Consider the following 20902-nt stretch of genomic DNA (forward strand, 5'->3'; position numbering starts at 1 on the left):
CGATTCACACAACCACATAATTCACACAACGACTTGGATGGATGCTAGCCTTCAGAAAGGTTATTGTTGTTTGGCACAGAAATGGAAGCAAGAAGAATTACTGACGAAAGAAGAATGGCAGACGAAATTAATGGACTATGCGGAATTAGATAAGATGACAGGAAGGATTTGAAACCTGTGGGACCAGAGATTCTCAGAAGACTGGAATAAATATGCGAACTATTTGAAAAGCAACTGTAATCAACAGATTACGCTAGTATGACTGCAAGAAGTTTTCTAAGGAGGAATATATGAAATATTGCAAGGAAGGCTATGATGAGAGAGTTAATAGATAAGATAATTAAAAGCAATAGTAAAATTAGGAAATGTAAATGAAGTGGAAAAAAATTCAGAAGTCCAAAAAATTGTACAGTGGTGCCTCGCAAGACGAAAAGAATCCGTTCTGTGATTCTCTTCGTCTAGCGGTTTTTTCGTCTTGCGAAGCAAGCCCATTGACAGATTAGTGGATTAGCGCTATTAGCGGCTTATCATCTTATCGGATCAGCTGATAAGCGGCTTAGCGGCTTAGAAAAAGGGGGGGGGGAGGAAAAAACCCGCAGGAACTCGCAAGACATTTTCGTCTTGTGAAGCAAGCCCATAGGAGATTCGTTTTAAGAAGCACCTCCAAAACGGAAAACCCTTTCGTCTAGCGAGTTTTCCGTCTTGCGAGGCATTCGTCTTGCGGGGCACCACTGTATAAGATATGAACTAACAGTATGTTGAATGACTGTTGAAAATGATATATTAAAAAACTAAAAAAGAAAGAAAAGAAATGTTATTGTTGTTGCTGTAGCAGACTGAGATGGCTAGGATTTACCCGTCCAGGCTACATTGGTACATTTATCCTTTTCAGGAATGGGTGGAAGCTGAACCATCCGTTTGTATGCAGTCCAAACTCCCATTCTTTTAATATACAGTGGTACCTCAGGTTACATAGGCTTCAGGTTACAGACTCCGCTAACCAAGAAATATTGCCGCGGGTTAAGAACTTTGCTTCAGGATGAGAACAGAAATCGTGCTCCGGTGGCGCGGCAGCAGCAGGAGGCCCCATTAGCTAAAGTGGTGCTTCAGGTTAAGAACAGTTTCAGGTTAAGAACGGACCTCCGGAACGAATTAAGTACTTAACCCGAGGTACCACTGTAGAGACAAAACTCTTTAACCTGAAAGCACTTTCAAAGCACAGGGCAATACACAATTCCTTGCACTTTGTCAAGTCAGCTGTGCACTTCAACACAGTCACTATTTTCAGATGGAATTCAATCAAATGCTGGCAAATTCAGATCACGCAGCTATAGTTGATCCGGAGGACTGGTGCAACCACCCTGATTTAGCTGCATTGCATGGGGTTGGAATAGATGACCCTCAGGGTCCCCCTGTAACTCTACCGTTCTATGATTCTATGAAAGACTGGGCTTCTTGCAAGGAGGAAAGAAAACGCACTGGAAAGTGTGAGTTAACACTGGCTTTTGACGCAGCATCCTCCAGCCTTCCTACAACTATATCAAAATGAATGAATCATAGAATTGTGGGATAGAAAAGGGTCCTTCAAGGATCATCTAGTCTAACCCCCTGGAAGGCAGGAATCACAAGTGAAGAATCCCTGACAGATGGCAATTCAACCTCTGTTTAGAAAACCTTCAGAGTCAGCCACCTTCCTTGGTTGGTCCTTAAACGCTCCTTAAAAATCTCCGTGCCACCATATCAGGATGAACAATCTGCTCTCTCTGTTTCTGCACACTTAAACAACAGGGTTTTTTTATTTTAAAAAAATCAGGCTTGCTTGTTCTGTTGCAAGAATCCAAGTCACTTTTCCCAGCGATACAAATCTTGCACCCAGTTTGGTTTAAAAACAGTGCATAAACGAAAGGATTAGCAGAAGCCTCATCAGTAAAAAACAACAACAACAATCACTGTTATTCAACAGGAAAATTTGAAATGTAACACGTTTGAGGAGCAGATCTATTCTGGGCTCAATATGGGAATGTTGGTTGAGAATGCGCTATTTGGGTTGGTGAATAGCACGCAGGGCTATCAGGCCCCCTAGTGGTGAATGCTCATTTGGCAATTGGATCCCATCAACGGCTGAGAAAGTTCCCTGCTTATTGGGCAAAATAATTCTGTTCATCGTTTATAGATTTATGAACCGCCTTTTACATGTGTAGGAGCAGATGGGGGTCGTCGGCCTGGGAAGGCGGCCCATCTAGGAACGATACGATAATCTTTATAGTCATTGTCCCATACAGATAAACGAAATTGAAAAATCTACATCAGACATTCAAAAACCAACAAGCCTGCTATCCCAGCTATCCCAGCCTGGTTAGCTCCTAAAAACTCTGATACCCCATTTTTAAATACAATATACTCCCATAGAGACTCCTTACACTGCGTTTAAAACCAAAATTGCATTTGGATAGAAACTGTTTCTCAGGCGGCTAGTCCTAGTCTTTATAACGCTGTACCTTCTTCCAGAAGGCAGAATCTGAAAGAGATCATTTCCATGGTGCGCACTGTCCTGCGCTATCTCTGCAGCTTTCTTATGGCACCTTGAAGCGTAGATTTGATCCAAGGTGGGAAGAGTGCACCCAATTATTCTCTCTGCAGTCTTTACAACCCTGGACAGCATTGTTTCTTCCCTGACCGTGCAGCTCCCAAACCACACACACAGACCATAAGTTAATACACTCTCCACAGTACAATGGTAAAATGCTGTCAACAGGTCCTTTGAGAGATTATTTTTCCAGAGGATTCTCAGAAAATATAACCTCTGCTGTGCTCTCTTCATCAGGAACAGGAAAACTCTGATCCTAAACCTCCTCTACCTTCCTTGAGGCTCTACTCATTTGTGAGGAAGACTTCAGGAGTAAAAGGAAGGAAAATCTGTACCCGCTGCCTTGCAAGAAGGACATGTTCGGGAGAAGAAAAGGCTAAGGAGTATATGCTCCACAAATCCAGAAAACCCAGAATGGAGTCTCTAAGATGGTTGGATGGTATCTCGTAGGCCTCCTTCCTGCAACTCCTGCACCTGGGTTGTTGTTGTTTAGTCGTGTCCGACTCTTCGTGACCCCCTGGACCAGAGCACGCCAGGCACTCCTGTCTTCCACTGCCTCCCACAGTTTGGTCAAACTCATGCTGGTCGCTTCGAGAACACTGTCCCACCATCTCGTCCTCTGTCGTTCCCTTCTCCTTGTGCCCTCCATCTTTCCCAACATCAGGGTCTTTTCCAGGGAGTCTTCTCTTCTCATGAGGTGGCCAAAGTCTTGGAGCCTCAGCTTCAGGATCTGTCCTTCCAGTGAGCACTCAGGGCTGATTTCCTTCAGAATGGAGAAGTTTGATCTTCTTGCAGTCCATGGGACTCTCAAGAGTCTCCTCCAGCACCATAATTCAAAAGCATCAATTCTTTGGCGATCAGCCTTCTTTATGGTCGAGCTTTCACTTCCATACATCACTACTGGGAAAACCATAGCTTTTACTTTATGGGCCTTTGTCGGCAAGGTGATGTCTCTGCTTTTTAAGATACTGACTAGGTTTGTCATTGCTTTTCTTCCAAGAAGCAGGCGTCTTTTAATTTCATGACTGCTGTCACCATCTGCAGTGATCATGGAGCCCAAGAAAGTAAAATCTCTCACTGCCTCCATTTCTTCCTCTTCTATTTGCCAGGAGGTGATCGGACCAGCACCTGAGTTGCAGCCAAACATATTGCTCTGCTTTCCTTTGGACCACAGCAGCGAGGCCAAGGCGGGAAGGGGAGGTCTTGTCGTCTGGGCAGCCCAAGATTTGCAGACACACTGCCCAGACTTGTGTCTAGGGAGGTCACTTAGGTGCCACTAACGCAGCAAAAACAGCGCGGGAGGCAGCAGTTACAAGTTCCCGGTCTCTACTGCCACAGCAGGCGCTGCGATTCTCCAGGAGTTTGACTTCGCTCCCAGAGACACACTCCATGGTCTCTCATTGTATGCCAACAACCTTTACACATGTGTCCTTCCAACTAAATAGTTCTATGATTCTAGGAACATACCATAAAAGCTTTGGTAAGCTTTTTGTCAGGTGGTTCAGACATTTTTTGTGGAGGAGGAGGTGCCCAAATAATGACTAGTTGATAGTAAACAGGGAGTTTAATCAGATGTGATTACATTTATGACTTATATGCATAAAGCCATATACAGCTTGGGACCAGGATTCCTGAAAGATCATCCCACCCCTTATCTTCTTCTTCTTTGGCGATCACTCGTAGCTGAGTAAGATTGTCTTCCATAAACACGGTTTAACAATGAGTCCGGAAGTAGCCATGAAGGCCAATTCTGGATCCACACGTCCTTCCACAGTGGAGACCTAGGTTTCTGGGTGGGAGTTGATCACGGTGTGGATTTGCCAAGCGTGCCTTCCTCTTAGCACGTTTCTCCCCTGCGTACTGAGTTTCCCCATTGTTGGTGTTTATACTACATTTTAAAAATTTGCCTCGAGACAGTCTTTAAACCTCTTAATGTTTAGCACTTACTGTCCCCAACCCTAACCCTGTGGAAAGCCATCTAATTAGACTTTAATTTGATTTTGACATGTTTTTAGGAGGTAATTTAATTATTGTTTCATTTTATACCAATATTATGTATCTGATGTTAGCCGCCCTGAGCCTGACTTCAGCCGGGGAGGGAGGGAAATAAATAAAAGATTATTATTATTATTATTATTAATATTATTATTATTATTTTGACCACCAGCATTACACTTTCCATTTTTAAGTTCGGAATAGAGTAGTTGCTTTGGAAGACGATAATCAGGCATCTGCACAGCATGACCAGTCCAACAAAGTTGATGTTGAAGAATCGTTGCTTCAACACTGGTGATCTTTGCTTCTTCCAGTACAATGGTACCTCTAGTTGCAGACACGATCTGTTCTGGGGTGCCGTTCACAACCCGAAAAGTCTGCAACTAGAGTAGTACTTCTGCGCATGTGCGAAGTGTGCAGAATGCTTCTGCATGTGCGTGTGCGTGCGCAGGGAAACCCGGAAGTATACACTTCCGGGTTTGCTGCATTTGCAAACCGAAAAGCCGCAACGTGAAGCAAACACAACAAGAGGTATGACTGTACACTGGCATTAGTTCGCCTGTCTTCCCAAGTGTTGTGTAAAAATTTTCAGACACACCATTGATGGAATCTTTTGAGGAGTTGGAGATGGCGTTTATAAGGAGTCCATGTTTCACAAGCATACAGTAAGATTGGTAGTCCAGCACCGAGGGCCTTCTGGCGGTTCCCTCACTGCGAGAAGCCAAGTTACAGGGAACCAGACAGAGGGCCTTCTCGGTAGTGGCGCCCTCCCTGTGGAATGCCCTCCCACCAGATGTCAAAGAGAACAACAGCTACCAGACTTTTAGAAGACATCTGAAGGCAGCCCTGTTTAGGGAAGCTTTTAATGTTTGATGTATCACAGTATTTTAATATTCTTTTGGAAGCCGCCCAGAGTGGCTGGGGAAACCCAGCCAGATGGGCGGGGTATAAATAATAAATTATTATTATTGTTGTTGTTGTTGTTGTTGTTGTTGTTGTTGTTGTTGTTGTTGTTGTTGTACAATAGCTTTGTAAACAAGCATTTTGATTTCCTTGCGAATGTCCCGGTCCTCAAGCACCCTGCACTTTATATACGCAATTTATCACTGTGCTCTGCAAGTGAGGGAGTCCTGCAGATGCCATCTTATATAAGGAGGTCTATCTCATGCAGTATAGGAATCACAGAACTGTAGAGTTGGAAGGGATCCTAAGGGTCATCTAGTCCAACCCTCTGAAATGCAGGAGTCACAGCTACTAATCAAGGGGAGGGAACTGTCTCTGTTGCCTTTGCACTGCCTACTGAAGATCTTCCTCTTCCAAAACGCCTTTCCAGTTCTCTCTCAGACTACATCTGTACTAGACTTATTTTTAAGATATTCTGAATATGTTTTCATCACTTTCTGTTTGCTGCCCGGGGCTCCTTTGGGAGGAAGGATGGAAAATAATAATAATAATAATAATAATAATAATAATAATAATAATAATAATAATAATAATGCTCTTGGAGCACCTAGGAAAAACACTTTTGAGTTTTTGGGTGACTAATTAGCATGAACACTCAGACTAATGGGTAGTTAGGGAACAGACAAAAGAGGATTAACATTCCTTAGGTCATTACAGAATCAGAGAGTTTTCCTTAATGGCCTGAGCAAATTCTCCTGCCTTTGGAATGTGAGAGGGACCACAACTTGCAAGTTTCCACCTAAATAGGTAAAATAATAATAATAATGATGATAATAATGATGATGATGATGATAATAATAATAATAATAATGGTAATAATGACAATAATAATGATAATGATGATGATGATAATAACAATAATAATAATAATGATAATAATGATATTAATGATGATAATAATAATAATAAAAATGATAATGATATTAATGATAATAATAATAATGGTAATGATAATAATAATAATAATAATAATAATAATAATAATAATAATAATAATAATAATAATAATAATACTCTCCCACCTCTGAACAGTTGCTAGTCAGAGTCCCCCAGCTCGGTCCCCAATCCTGCCTTTCAGAGAACTACACCTCCCAGAAGGCAACGCCTGGAAAGCGTCCTGCGCATGCGTCCCCGGCAGGCAGCGCACAGAGAAGCCTCCGGAGTTCTAGAGAGGCCCGAGCGCGCGGCGCGGCAGCGACTTCCGCTTCCGTCCAGCCTCGCTCTGGGCCCTGCGGCTGGCGGCCGAGCCTTGTGCCTCCGCCATATTGTCTGTGTGAGGCCGGCGAGGGAGGCGCGGTGGTGGCTGCTGCCGCCTCCTCCTCAGGTGGGTGGCCGTAGGGGCGCGGGGCGCCTTCCCCGTCCCGAATGGACCCGGTGGGGGGAGGGGAAAGGGCCCAGAGGCGGGAGACGGGGGAGGGCGGGGCTTCCTCGACTCCCCCTCCCCCCAATTTGGAGCCTCAAGGGAGGGGAGGGGGCGGCGCAGTGGGGGGGACATATATATAATATGAGAAAATGAGGGGTCTCTGGTTCTGGAAGTGCGGGTTTTGCTTCTTCGCCCCCCCTCATGAGGCAGCTGCATAGTATGGCAGCCTATGGGGGGGAGGGGAGGCTCCCCATCCTGGGTGAGGCTGCCAGTGGAGACGCCCCTGGGCCTGAAGGGAGCAGACCCCGCTCACAGAGCCCCCCCCCCGTGCACCAGTTGACCACTGGGACGTTTCCTTTTGTTGGGGGGGGAGGGGAAAGACAGATCCCCCCCATCCCCAATTATGTGAGTCTGGGAACGAAGCAGGGCAGTCCTTTGAAAGGTGCCCCCCTCCAATGTGGCCCTTCTTGCACTCTAGCAAAAAAAAAAAAAGGTTATCTTCCCTCGCCCCCCCCCATGTGTGTTCTGGCATATTCTTTTGCATATGATGTTGGGGGGGAGGAAGGAGGGGTCCTGCTGAGGGTCTGCAGTGATTCTTTTGGGGGCAGAACGGAGAGGATGTCTCCCTCAAGGGGGGCAGGGAGGGGTAGATCATGGTGGATTTGTGTGTGTGTAGGATCTTTTGCCCCTTTCCAAGGCTGTATAGGGGATCTCTTTCTGTGCCAGATGCTGAAGGGTACCTGTAAATCTCTTTATTTGTGGGGTCCGCAAGTGCTTGAGCCTGAGCATCTTTCAGCAAGGGCTGTTGGACTTGTGGTTCTGGGAGCCTGTTGGGCTTGTGGTTCTGGGAGCCTGTTGGGCTTGTGGTTCTGGGAGCCTATTGGACGGTTGAGGGTAGCCTAGGGTGGGGTCATTAATACATGCTAATCTGCATTTCAAAAACAGAAACAAAGGTATTATCATTTCCTAGGATTGTTTTCTCTTTGAGTAATTGTGGTTAGGACAGTTTAGAAATCTAGGGTAAATAGGTGAAAATTGCTGGTTCCTTTGCCCTATCATTATGGGGGATTTAAGAATTACCTGGTTGGATCAGACCAAGGTCTGTCTAATTTAGCATCCTGTTTCCAACAGTGGACAACTGGAAGCCTCTAGGCACCGCTGAGTAGAGTCATCCCCAGGGAACTTGTAGAGTCCGGACTGAGGTGCTCTTCTCCCAGCTAATTCCCAAGACAAGCCTCTCTGTCTTCTTAGGACTATGGTGGGATGGGAGGTTCTGATTGCCTTGTTCCAGCTAAATGTAGGAACATTTTCTGCACAGTTGAAGAGTGCTCTCCCCAATTACTGTGGTGCTGATACTGTGGGGATTTCTCCCCATCCTGCAACCATCTGTATACAAAGATCAGACTAGATAGGATAGGACAGATATGTGTACCTGAAAACAGTAAAGTGTGATATTTTAAAATTGACCCTTGATCCTACAAACTTGATTTCTTGCTGTCTGGGCTTCTGAAGTGCTTTCTTCCCTTGCTTTTTGTTTTATTTTAATGATTTGTTGTTTCTCCTTTTCATGGATCATGCCCAAGAAAGCTGTTCCTTCCTTGGTACGTGCAGTTGGTGTAAAGGGATGTCTTTTTCCACAGTGATAGACAAAAGGTATTAACTCCACACTAGGAAGTCGAGAAGCTGTACGTAAGTTAATGGGCTTAGAAATAAGAGAATGTGAGGAGCCAAAAAAACATTTCCAGTGAAAGTTTCAGAGCTTCTTACAGTGTTCTAGATTCCAGTCCTCATAGCAGTTGGGGGGGATGAATAAAAAATATTAGATGCAGAATATTTTCCCCATTGTTGGGTATGAATATATTTAGCAAGTGCCCATTTTAGTTCTGTTCATCTTCAGCTGAATTGGTTTCCTCCTTATCCCCATGAGAATGTAATATTACTAGGTAGGAAACACTCTTTCCCCATTACCTGACAAGTTGCATCATCTCAGTTTGGCTATATATTGGAACACTTTCATTTATTCTTGTAGGAATAGCGGGTTGGGAAGTGAGGGATAGCCTGAGAATGTTGCATGCTGCATACTGGAGCTTTTAAATCTTGGGTCTTTAGGGAGGACTTCTCCTTTCTTTACCACTAGAATAGGGAGAGATTCCTTCCCAGATTTTATTGTCAGCCCTTGCAGGAGTATGATCCCACTACCAAGTGTACATCTGCCCTGGCTAAGTGGGCATGAGGGATGCTTCCTCAACCAGCAGCATATGCAAATGTCTGCCTGTAATTTGGTGATGGTGGTCAGGAAACTCCTGGTTCCAATAAGCTGTGGTAGCTGATCTCTTATCTTCTACTGTTTTTCTTCCCCTTGTGAGAAGTTGATCTCTGTTGTTGGCTTGTTAGAGCAACAGGATTCTCTGCACATGCTTACCTGGTAGTTGAGTAGCATTGAACTCAATGAAACTTACTGATCAGTAGACGTGTATAGGATTGCACTGCTAATTGTTAATCAACTAACAATTTCGCTGGTTGATTGCGGAGACACACTTTTAACTGATAAAGGCAAATTTTAATTTGAGGTTGAGGGGCATCCCTGTTAGTGTAAGTCTTTAGACTAGTTCGAGTTTGTGTTACTGTATGTCAAGAAAAATAAAGATGGCCTTGTTATCAATGAATGGTATTTCATGAGGCTTCCTATATAAAGGATTTAGTGACATACAGACTTACTTAAAATTATAAGCAATACAATGACAGGCTTATCCCCAATACTTCGGCTGGCTCTCCATCCTGAAGCTGGCAGCTACTATTTTATTTATTAAAATTGTGTACTGCTGTGGTGGGAAAGGCAGGGTATCAATAAATTCATAATTAAAAAAAAGTATACTGCCTTTTATCCGAAGATCACAGGGCAGTTCACAACATAAAAGTACAAAGAGAACACAATATGCATCATAAAAAACAAACCAATAATCCCCTTCCCACAAACACATTTAAAAGGCCATAGAATGTTAATCAGGCAAAGGTCTGGTTGTAGAGAAACATTTTTGCCTGATGCCTAAAGATCTATGATAATGGTGCCAGATGAGCCTCCCTGGAGAGACTGTCCCACAAACAGGGAACCATCACAGAGAAGACCTTGCGTAGAATCATAGAATCGTAGAGGTACCATGAGGGTCATCTAGTCCAGCCCCCTGCAATGCAGGGGTTTTTTTTGCCCAGTGTGGGGCTTGAACACACAACCCTGAGATGTAGATCCTTTGAAAACATCTCCATGTAAGTCTTCAGCACCCTAGCTATGGTTAGGAGAAGCAGAATAAATTATGCAAAATAAGCTGATTCAAATGCACTTGGTTCACAGAATTTGGACAACAGAACACTGACTGCAAATCACAAAGTAGTGAGATCTGCAAGTCGTACAGTCAGGGGTACCTCATCTCTCTTTTTTACCATTTTGATAAGAATGTACCTTTTGGCCTGTGCAACCATGCAAGAAAAAACTGATTGCCCTGGGGAAAGTATCCTAAGCTGTTCGTACAGTAGAGGTTTATGCCCCGAGGAACGCTTTCTTTTTTGCTGCTGATGGAAGCTAGCTTTCAAATTCTTGATTAGAATCATTAGTCGCCGCCAGAATGGAGTTTCACAAAACAATCTCAGCTTTTAAAATCCTCCTGTGCAGACCAAATCAAGCTTGAGCTCCACATAAAGCTTGCAGTGCGTTACACCCTGTGTGTAATGTAATGGATGACCTGCTAATAAACATGGGAAGCTTTCTTGTTGACCCAGCTCTAAAGCAGTGTTTGGGTGAACATTTCTGTGGCCATTGGGCTGTCGTAGAAGCACACAGAATATAGCCAGTAGGGCTTGGAAATGTTGCCAGCTCCATATTTTTCATAGAATCATAGAATCATAGAGTTGGAAAAGACCACAAGGGCCATCGAGTCCAACCCCCTGCCAAGCAGGAAACACCATCAGAGCACTCCTGACATATGGTTGTCAAGCCTCTGCTTAAAGACCTCCAAAGTAGGAGACTCCACCACACTCCTTGGCAGCAAATTCCACTGTCGAACAGCTCTTACTGTCAGGAAGTTCTTCCTAATGTTTAGGTGGAATCTTCTTTCTTTGCTCCACCCCCTTTTCTCAAAAGCCCCACCCTCCAAACTTGGGAGATTTTCTTTGTCATTCAGTGCTTGGATGGATGTGTGATACCATGGCGTGCACACTGGCTAGAGCTTGTTATCAAAATGTGGGTGTGCCTTTCTAAAATTATTCCAAATGAGAATTGCTCCTTTTGATGAGATGTGGTGCAGATATAGCCCGGCTGACGCTTTGAAATTCAATATGCTTGCCTACCTACCCGATGGAAGAGTGACCTTGCATAAGGGTCTGCCTTTGCTCCCCATCTTTAACATAGTTACACCCTTTTCTTCAACTTAAATGCTCCGTTGTCCTTGCAGAAACACAAATTCATTCTTCCCCACAGAGAGGACCCAGGTGTTTTTCTTTTCGTTTTTTATTATGCTGCCCTTCAGAATAAATTTTTCCAGCTTACAAAAACAGAATAAATAAATAAATATGATAACTAAATGCAAGAATAAAAACTCCAGGGAAGCGTTAAAAGGCCTATTGCGAAAGTTAACCTTTTTGAGTTAGTCACCTGGAAAGAATGGCTAGTCAGCCATTACTGGCGAGTAGCTAACTGCAAGGTTACTTGGGTCCATGTGATCTCTGCTCTCAAACTCCAATCTTGCACTTTATGAGTCTGATTTATGTTGCTCAATAAATCATGCAGATTATCTTTGTGCTCACTTAGCTGTGCTTTCTGTCAATATTTAGCATTTCAGCATTGAGGCAGTGGTGGTATGGCAATAGAGGATTGAGGTGGTTGAATGTTGGAAGGCTCTAGAGAGAGAAGGTTAGGACTGGGGATGGGTGTTGCGGATGGGGTGGGGATGGAAGGATGCTGGAAAGGTTCATGGAGGTTCTGCAGCTTGCTAAAGCCCAGGTTAGTCAAACCCTGACTGGAACCATTGCCCGTCCTTTCTGAGCTCTGTATTTTCTTCACATGCTGAGATTTGCAAACTCAAATCTGCTGCAAAAACCAAAGACTCCTTGCGAAAAGCACACATTAGACTCTGAGACTGGCGGCTGTTTGTGTCTCATTTCTGTTTTGCTCTGTTCATGTGATGTTAGTTCTTGCATTTAATTGCAGAAGTGGCATGCTGGGCTCTCAGCAAGTGTGTTTAAATTATTTGCCACTGTGGATCATAAAGTGTGAAAAATAGGGCGAGTGAGAAAATGCCCCATTGAGATGAGTCAGGACAGTTTGCATTCCTCTTAGAGGTACAGTTCACACTCTCTGGGGAGGTGGGTACATGACACCACATCGTCTTTGCATCTGCTTATGGTACAAATTCAGAAGTCCATTCTTGAAGCTATTATGGTAAGCGATGCACTTTCTAAATAGAAATTGTGGGTTGAGGTTTTTATTTTTAGTTGGGGTTCTCGCCTCTTCCATCCCAAAGGCAGATAGCTGTACAGACAAATGCCAAATCGAATATTGTAATATTTGAATACTGTTGTTGGAACTTGGTAAGGAAGGAGGGTGATCTTAAGAGAGGTTTCTTTTAAGGTAATCCTTATTTTCTGAGCTTCCACTAGTGGGTCAGGACTAATGAGTGGACCACATGAGCAATGCTTACCACCATTAATAAAACAACTTTTGTAAGAGAAAGGGGGGAGACATCAAAAGATGCAGCAAAATGCACCTTTGCACATTTTACTCCGACTTGCTTCAGCTATGAACACTGTTAATAGTTACAAAAAAGAGAGAAACTCATCAGTTATGACTTCTCGGCTTTGCCTGTTGATTTGCAGGTAACAAAACACTATCTCTGTAGAATTGTTAAGATGCAGGGACCACTTCCTTGCTTTTCATCTGGTAATGTTAGGTCTTAAGAACGAGGTTATATGTGATAAATTAGAAAGTGAGTCCTATTTTGTAGTGTGTGGGGGTTAAGACTGTGTTCTGATTCTGAAAGACATGAGCACTGGATTGAGTTGGTATCTTTCCCTTTGATGCTTAGGAAATACAGTGGTTCTCAACCATAGCGGCAGCTGGAAAAGATAGCCTTATCAGCTGGGTGGGGGTAGGCTGTATGCCTGAGCTCCCTTCTAATTCCTGCATGGATCCAGCACCGATCCTGGAATAGTGGAAGTAGCTTCCTGGTGAGGTAATGGCCCTCTAAGTATGGGCCATTAAAGTAACAAAGGAAGTGTCTCTGTGCCGGATACCAAATGGGTGGGCTCCCTCCCTCAATGGCTGGTAGTAAGAAAGACAGACGCCAGAGTTGGGAGTTGGGTTATGTGAGCTAGAAGCAAGGCAACTGATGTGAGCTGGGCAACTGGGAGACAGAACCATGCTTGATTTCAGCTGGGATCCAAGGCTATGGCTATGGGAGAAGCAATACGTTCTTGGATGTTCATGCTGCAAGCTCAAGTTGTGTGTGTGCGTGTATGTAAATAAACCATCTATCACAGGGGTCAGCAAACTTTTTCAGCAGGGGGCTGGTCCACTGTTCCTCAGACCTTGTTGGGGGGGCAGACTATATTTTTTGGGGGGGGATGAATGAATTCCTATGCCCCACAAATAACCCAGAGATGCATTTTAAATAAAAGGACACATTCTACTCATGTAAAAACACGCCGATTCCTGGACCGTCCGCTGGCCGGATTTAGAACACTGAGGTCCAGCGCCGAGGGCCTTCTGGCGGTTCCCTCACTGTGAGAAGCAAAGTTAAAGGGAACCAGGCAGAGGGCCTTCTTGGTAGTGGCACCCGCCCTATGGAACGCCCTCCCACCAGATGTCAAAGAAAAGAACAACTACCAGACTTTTAGAAGACTTCTGAAGGCAGCCCTGTTTAGGGAAACTTTTAATGTTTAACAGACCACTGTATTTTAATACTTTGTTGGAAGCTGCCCAGAGTGGCTGGGGAAACACAGCCAGATGGGCGGGGTATGAATAAATTATTATTATTAAAGGCAATTAGGCTGGATCCGGCCCCCGGGCCTTTGTTTGCCTACCCATGATCTATCATAAAGACACCACAGTCTCTGCTGTCCCTCATTCTGAGGAAATCAATTCCTGGGTAAGAACATGGAACCTTCTGGAATCTCACTTGAAGATTGGGGTGGCTCACAACCGTGTGGTCTGAGGGGCACATACCTGGAAATGTGGTTGACGTTCCTAAAAATATGATCCGGCTTGCATGAAATAGTAAGTAACACCCAAGAATGACTATTTAGTTATAGTCGAAAGCAGAAGCATTTTTGGCATTTGGAGTCTTGTCAAGAAAGTACAGAGCACATTTCTCTTAGTAGTAGCTAAGATTTGTACATTGAAAGTAGGGAAATTGGCAGCTGTCCCAGATATTATTCTGTGGTTGAAGAAAAAAGAAAGTATGAGACCTTGGAGCAATCGAGAAATTAAGCATTAGTCAGATAACGAGACAGAAGATTGCATTTGGACAAATGCATGCAGTGGTTGCACAGTTTTGTCTTCAGGAAACATTGTAAGCATGAACATGGGTTTGTAAAAATAGCCTCAGAGTGTGAGATGTTTGTGTTGGTATTTGAATTTTCAATAATTGGGATATTTTGAGTATTTCAGATTCGTTAGAAGGTTGTGATATGCCTATATATTTGTGTTGCATATCATATTTGACTTTTCCACATTGTTCAGCATTTTATGAGTTAACAATGTGTGTGTGTGTGTGTCTCCATTTCCCCCCTTTCAGCGTGCAGTTGTGCATGGGAGGTGTGGCTTTCTCCCTGCACCCAAAGCGCTTTCAAGCTTGGAACACCTGTGCGACCCAGGCATGCCTTTGCTTTCCCTTCAGGTCTGAACTGTTGTGGTTTAGTTGTGTGTCAAATGAGTGCGCACTGCACCTGGCAGAGGCAGAGCAACTCTCTGCCTTCACTCTCCAGCTCTAAGCTACTGGGGGAGGAGTGAGGGCTTATTGTCTTCCCCCTCTTCATAACTCGAAGCTTGGAAAACAGAAAGACGAGCATATATCTCTCTTCCCTCCGCCATATCCCATCCCATGCTGTGCTTGAGACATAGCACCCTGCCCCTTGGGAAAAGGAGGTTCTGATGCCAAAACCTGTTGAGCTGTGATCCTCAGGGTTTGCGCGACTCCCTTCTACATCACTGCTTTATACATGGTTTGAGACCCGGTTGTCTTGAAGGATCACCCACTCCAACATAAATTTGCTTGTTGGTTTGAGATGGTTTTTTCAGGCCCTTCTCCTGGCGCCTTGCTGTTTGTAGGCCAGGGCTGTTCATCCCTCCGTTCTCCAAGGCTTTTAATGCTCCCTAGTCAGTTCTGCTGCTTTAAGGTCTTATTAATGATTTTGCTGCCGTTTTTCACAATGCTCTCTCTTGTTCACCTAGGTTTTGTTTGTGAGCCATCCTGAAAATGCCTTAAATTATAAGGTAGGGGAAATTGTTCTTTAAAAAATGAACTTTAGAGTATGGTAGTTTTTAGGAACTAGAACTTCTGTGAATCACCTTTACAGTGAGCCATTGCAGAGTTTGACAGACCAGTTGATCCACCTTAAGTTGTGGGTGGGCTAGTTAGAAGCAGATACGTTTTTCAGAGGAATGGGAAGCCGGATTCCAATGCCAGTCAAGCTAAAGGATCAGCCTGTTCCTCAACTGATGGAAAGGGAGAAGTTTTTTCCCCTTCTTGTATAATACTTTGATCTCTGGGCCATCCAGTGAAGCTGAATGTTGGACAGACAAAATAAAAGACAGATAAAGTAGCACATAAACTGTGGAATTAGCATCCACAGAAAGTAGCAGTGGCCACCAACCAGTGTTAGAAACTGATATATAAACTGGGCACTAAATGGCTCCTTTAACCAGGGTTACAGTCGCCAAAAAGGAATGCCTAGTTGCCATTTTGGGACCAGACAGCTTTAGAGTCATATTTTTCAATATGATTTTTTTGGTTCCTGAGATTCATTCTGATGGTGCAGATAAAATACTGCATTTACTCGAGTCTAATGAACCATCAAATTTAATGCGCACCTCAATTTTCAGAACCTTGAAACCAAAAAAAGTATTTGCTGGCGAATGTCAATGTGCCATGGAATTTAATGCATACCTTAATTTTCGCAACATAATTTGGCCAAAAAAGGTGCACATTAGATTTGAGTAAATACAGTGTAACAGAATTATGCAGGATGTGTTGATAGGGTGTGAAAACAGTCAAGGATCCCCAAGCATGCACCTCCAGGTGGTAGAGATGTTAGGTGCCATCCTTTAATCCAGGCATCTTCACTTGATCACAAGTGGCCAATAGCCAGGTGCAAAATGCGCCCGCTGATATCCTCCCCTTAGCTGGGTCGTGCCTTTTCCTTTCCATAAAACTTACATGATGCAGTCCACTCATTTCTAGTTCCTGCCAGTGTACCTTGAGGCTTGACTCTCCAGGCCAGACACAAGAATCAATTCATCGGGCCAGTTTGGGGAAAAAACCCTGCTTAACTGTGCTGCAGGAAGCTTTCCTCAAGTCAGGGCAAAGCCTTGTGTTTAAGCGTTAGTCTCACAGCCATGGGCAACAAGGAATTGCATGCATGTTGAGTGAAGGAAAAGGAGGGATCAAGTACTCTGTCCCTCCCCTTAGAAGCACGTGAACTATTAGAGGAGAGAAACTCCCTTGTTTGCAACTGTGTAGGAACGCTGAAGGTTGTTGCAGGAGAATCAGAGCTCTCTGTTTCTGCCTCTGCCAGCCCCCGGCAGTCTAGCACAGATGCTGGCAGGTTAGTAAGTTTTGTGGACTTTTTAAAAAAAACCAAGGATGCTTTTAGATGGAGCTGTGAGGGAGCGATATTAGGATATCTTCCCAAGGAACAACTTTTCTCTCTTCTCTGTTTGGGAGCACAGCCTTTCTGGGATGTTCCAGGGTCAGCAGGTGCTTTCAAATGTGGCAATGTTCTACTCTCCAGAGGTTATCCAGTTTCATCAGCACCACCCAGCTCCCAGGCTTCCAGGCAGTTGCGGCCTCGCAGGGATCCTACTTGCCAATATGCTAATACTCTGACTTTGTTTCAGGCCCTGGGCTTGTTTGCACTAGCACGGCAGAGAGAGGAGGTTTCCAGATTGTACATTTCACTCTGTTTCTAGCGCCAGGCTGCTAAAGCGGTTGTGCTTAATTTTGAAAATGAGCTGATTGAGCACCAGTTTCTTTTTTAAGTACTGGAAAAATCCTGTTTGTTTGGGTGACTAAAACTTTGATGCTGCTACCTAGGAATTCTGAATATTTCTTCAGCCTTGGTTTCCTGCTCAGGATATTGGCTCACTCAGGGTAATGCTACAAGATTTAGAATAAAAGGTTCAATGAAGAAATTGCTATATTGCTGGGAAATCACGGGAGAGTTATTTCCTCAGCTGAATTTTCCAGCTTAGTAGCATTAGAGCGAAGCCCCTGGCGCTGGCTACCAAGGCTGGCACAGTACTTACCAGGAGACTTGTTTTTTTCCTTTCCCCGAGCCAACTTGGGGTTGGGACAAGAGGGTCAAACATAGCATTAAAAGGAACCCCCTGGAGTTCATTCTGAGCCAGAGGGACAGGGAAATTGTTCTTCTTCCGCCCTTCCAATCTGCTTTGGCAGTTGCATGTTAAGGCTGAGGGGAGGAAAAGACCAGGTGTCTGACTGGAAGGAGGAAGAAATGGGGATGAGGAGCAGCACAGCAGCGGCTCAGGCCGGCATTTGAGGAAAGAGAAGCTGTGAAGCCTTGGGTAGCAGTGTTGGCTGCCTTGCTCAGGGCTGGGAGCCATCTCAGTAAGAAAGGCAAATCCTACACAAAAGAACTTTAGAGAACTGGTGATGGTGTATAAAGGAAGGGAAGGATTGGTCAGTAGAGAGCTGGAAAGCAGGATAACTATTCACTGTGATCTCTTAGGACAGGGATTGGCAAGGCTTACCGGGCAGGGGCTGGATCACTCCCGCGGAGATCCTCTGTGGGCCAGGCCAGTGCAGCGCGATGCCGGAAATCATGTCTGCGCATGTCCGCGGCACTGGCAAATGCTTCTGCGCATGCCCAGACACTGGAAATTGCGCCTGTGCAGAAGCGATTTTCGGTGGCTGGACATGCGCAGAAGCAATTTCTGGCACCGCGGACATGCACAGACGCGATTTTTGACGTCTGGGCATGCGCAGAAGCGATTTCTGGAGCCGCAGAAGAGAGTCCCCGTGCCATGCTGCGCTGGTTTAGCACAGCGCACGGGGACTCACCGAGCGGGCGGCTCGGTTTGGGGGTGGCTCATGGGCCAGTTAAGCAGCCCTCATGGGCCGCTTCTGGCCCATGGGCCTTAGGTTGCCGACCTCTGTCTTAGGAGAATCCTTGGTTTGATTTGGGGGTGCTTGGATATCGTGCTGCACCTCTCCCATAAAACACTGACTCCACAAATATTAGGCTGGAGAGAACAAGCCTAACAGCTGTGTGTTCTAAGAGGAGAAGCTGAAAGGCAAAGATTCTTTTCTGGCTTCAACAGAGGAGCGGACAGATTCATGGAGGAGAGAGCTATTGAAGGCGGCTAGGCATGATGGCTTTGCTGTGCCTCCACAGTTGGACGCAGCAATACTTCTGAATACCAGTTGCTGGAACCTGCAGGAGGGCCGAGAGCTCTTGTGCTCGAATTTTTCTTGTAGGCTTCCTGCAGGCATCTGGTTCGGCCACTGTGAGAACAGGATCCTGGACTGGGTGGGCCATTGGCCTGATCCAGCAGTCTTTTATGTTCCCTCCTCCCCTGGTTCAGCTAGAGAAGCCTCGTTGACAGCAGTCAGTGAGTAAAAGACTGGTTCCGAGGCACAATTCTTCAAGTGCTGTGATGGCGTCAGTAGAGTTGCTAACGAGGGGCCAGAAGAGTTTCTTCACTGGGAATGCTTTACTGTGCAATTTATACAGTCTCCAGCTATCTCCCTCCTGCAGAGTTTGCCCTGTGTGAAAAGGACCACATTCTCCCTCCTCAACCCCTGCTGTTTCCATGGGTGTAAATATTCAGTATGGATCTGTCCCGAGGTCAGGTGGGGGGGGCATAGCACTTAACTGTTGTCACCATGTAGATACCCCTCAAAAGCTAAGGCAAGCTGTGGCGCATGATGTGCCCTAGCTAGAGTTATCTGCAAACAAATGGGGAGGGTGTGGTTAGGGTGGAGAACACAGTGATATCTCCTGGTCCAGAGGATTTCAAGATTTGCCAGTAGCTGTTCTGTCATGAGTGCTTCAGATATGGAGTGGGAGCTGTGAATGGCTCCCTTCTCTTCAGTTTTATGATTTTGCTCCCTTGAAATTAAAAAAGTAATGTGGTGGAGCAATGGACAAGAAAGGGAATAAACATTTAATTTCTAAATTTGTGGCCAGAGTAAAAAGGAGGGAATGGGATAATAATAATAATAATAATAATAATAATAATAATAATAATAATAATTTATTACTTATACCCTGCCCATCTGGCTGGGCGGCTTCCAACAAAAGATTAAAGACGCATTAAAACACCAGTCATTAAAAACTTCCCTAAACAGGGCTGCATTCAGATGTCTTCTAAACGTCAAGTAGTTGTTTATTTCCTTGACATCTGATGGGAGGGCGTTCCACAGGGTGAGTACCACTACCGAGAAGGCCCTCTGCCTGGTTCCCTGTAGCTTCACTTCTCACAGTGAGGGAACCGCCAGAAGGCCCTCGGTGCTGGACCTCAGTGTCCGTGCTGAACGATGGGCGTGGAGACGCTCCTTCAGGGATGCTTCTCTGTGTGATGACTGTTCTGAGTTTGCAAGACCAGTACGAGTGCTCCATCCTGAAAGCCGCGTGAGATTTGGAAATGGCTAAGCCCCCAAGGCCAGCTCTCTTAGCAAAGAATGTGAAGAAACATGGGGAAGGGGTTTTCTTTTCACAAAGGGGGAAGCCCAGCCAATGGCAGGTTGAGGGCGATGACAGCAAAGGAAGAGGCAATAATAATAATAATAATAATAATAATAATAATAATAATAATAATTTATTATTTATACCCCGCCCATCTGGCTGGGTTTCCCCAGCCACTCTGGGCGGCTTCCAAAAGAATATTAAAATACTATGATACATCAAACATTAAAAGCTTCCCTAAACAGGGCTGCCTTCAGATGTCTTCTAAAAGTCTGGTAGCTGTTGTTCTCTTTGACATCTGGTGGGAGGGCGTTCCACAGGGAGGGCGCCACTACCAAGAAGGCCCTCTGCCTGGTTCCCTGTAACTTGGCTTCTCGCAGTGAGGGAACCGCCAGAAGGCCCTCGGTGCTGGACCTCAGTGTCCGGGTAGAACGATGGAGGTGGAGACGCTCCTTCAGGTATACTGGACCGAGGCCGTTTAGGGCTTTAAATTGTTTGCGTTTCAGTGTAACTGAGGCACACTTACCCTTGGCGGCAGGGGAACTTTGGCATTCTGATCTCTCGTTTTAGTCTCCTGTTCTGCACATCACAAAAGTTCTTGGTCTAATAGTTGCGGAACTGGCCTTGACAGCGTGTGGGCAAAGCCTCTGAGCAGGATTTCCATAGAATCAGGGAATTGTAGACTTAGAAGGGACCCCAAGGGCTCAGCACTTCAGTTGCTTGCATTGTTGTTCCTGCCCAGCCGACCTCACAGGGTTATTGGGAAGATAAAAGGGAGGAAGAACCAGCTTTGACCCCCCTTTTAGGCGAAATCTTGACTCATTTATATGCCTGGGCCTTTGGGGCTTAATTGGGCTTAGGCTCCAGAGTGGCATTATTAGCTACTGCTTTTTTAATATTGAGTCAGCATTTTAAATGCTTTTATGAAAACTGTATTGTTTTATGTTGTCAGCTGCCCTTTGATCCCTTATGGAAGGAAATGGGGGATTTGAAGATGATGCAATAGATGTGCCCTGACATGAGCAGCTTGGAGGAAAGCGGGGGCGGGGGAGGGATATAATGCAATAAGGGTAAATTTT

General features: G+C 45.0%; 1 protein-coding gene across 3 annotated transcripts in view; it reads left to right on the forward strand.

The window, feature by feature from the left end:
- The first annotated feature begins 6730 nt into the window (after positions 1 to 6730).
- CSNK2A1 (casein kinase 2 alpha 1) overlaps positions 6731 to 20902 on the forward strand; it is a 45097-nt gene continuing 30925 nt past the window's right edge. The window contains exons 1-2 of one of the 3 annotated variants that reach the window (XM_083507654.1): positions 6751 to 6869; positions 15349 to 15390. The gene's annotated coding sequence lies outside the window, so the exon portion shown is untranslated. Of the gene's footprint in view, positions 6870 to 15348; positions 15391 to 20902 lie in introns of all 3 variants that reach the window. The other 2 variants (XM_083507653.1, XM_083507656.1) reach the window with 2 other exon arrangements.

Source organism: Podarcis liolepis (genome assembly GCF_965112155.1).
Source record: "Podarcis liolepis genome assembly, chromosome: 6".
In the NCBI taxonomy this organism is placed as follows: Eukaryota; Metazoa; Chordata; class Lepidosauria; order Squamata; family Lacertidae; genus Podarcis; species Podarcis liolepis.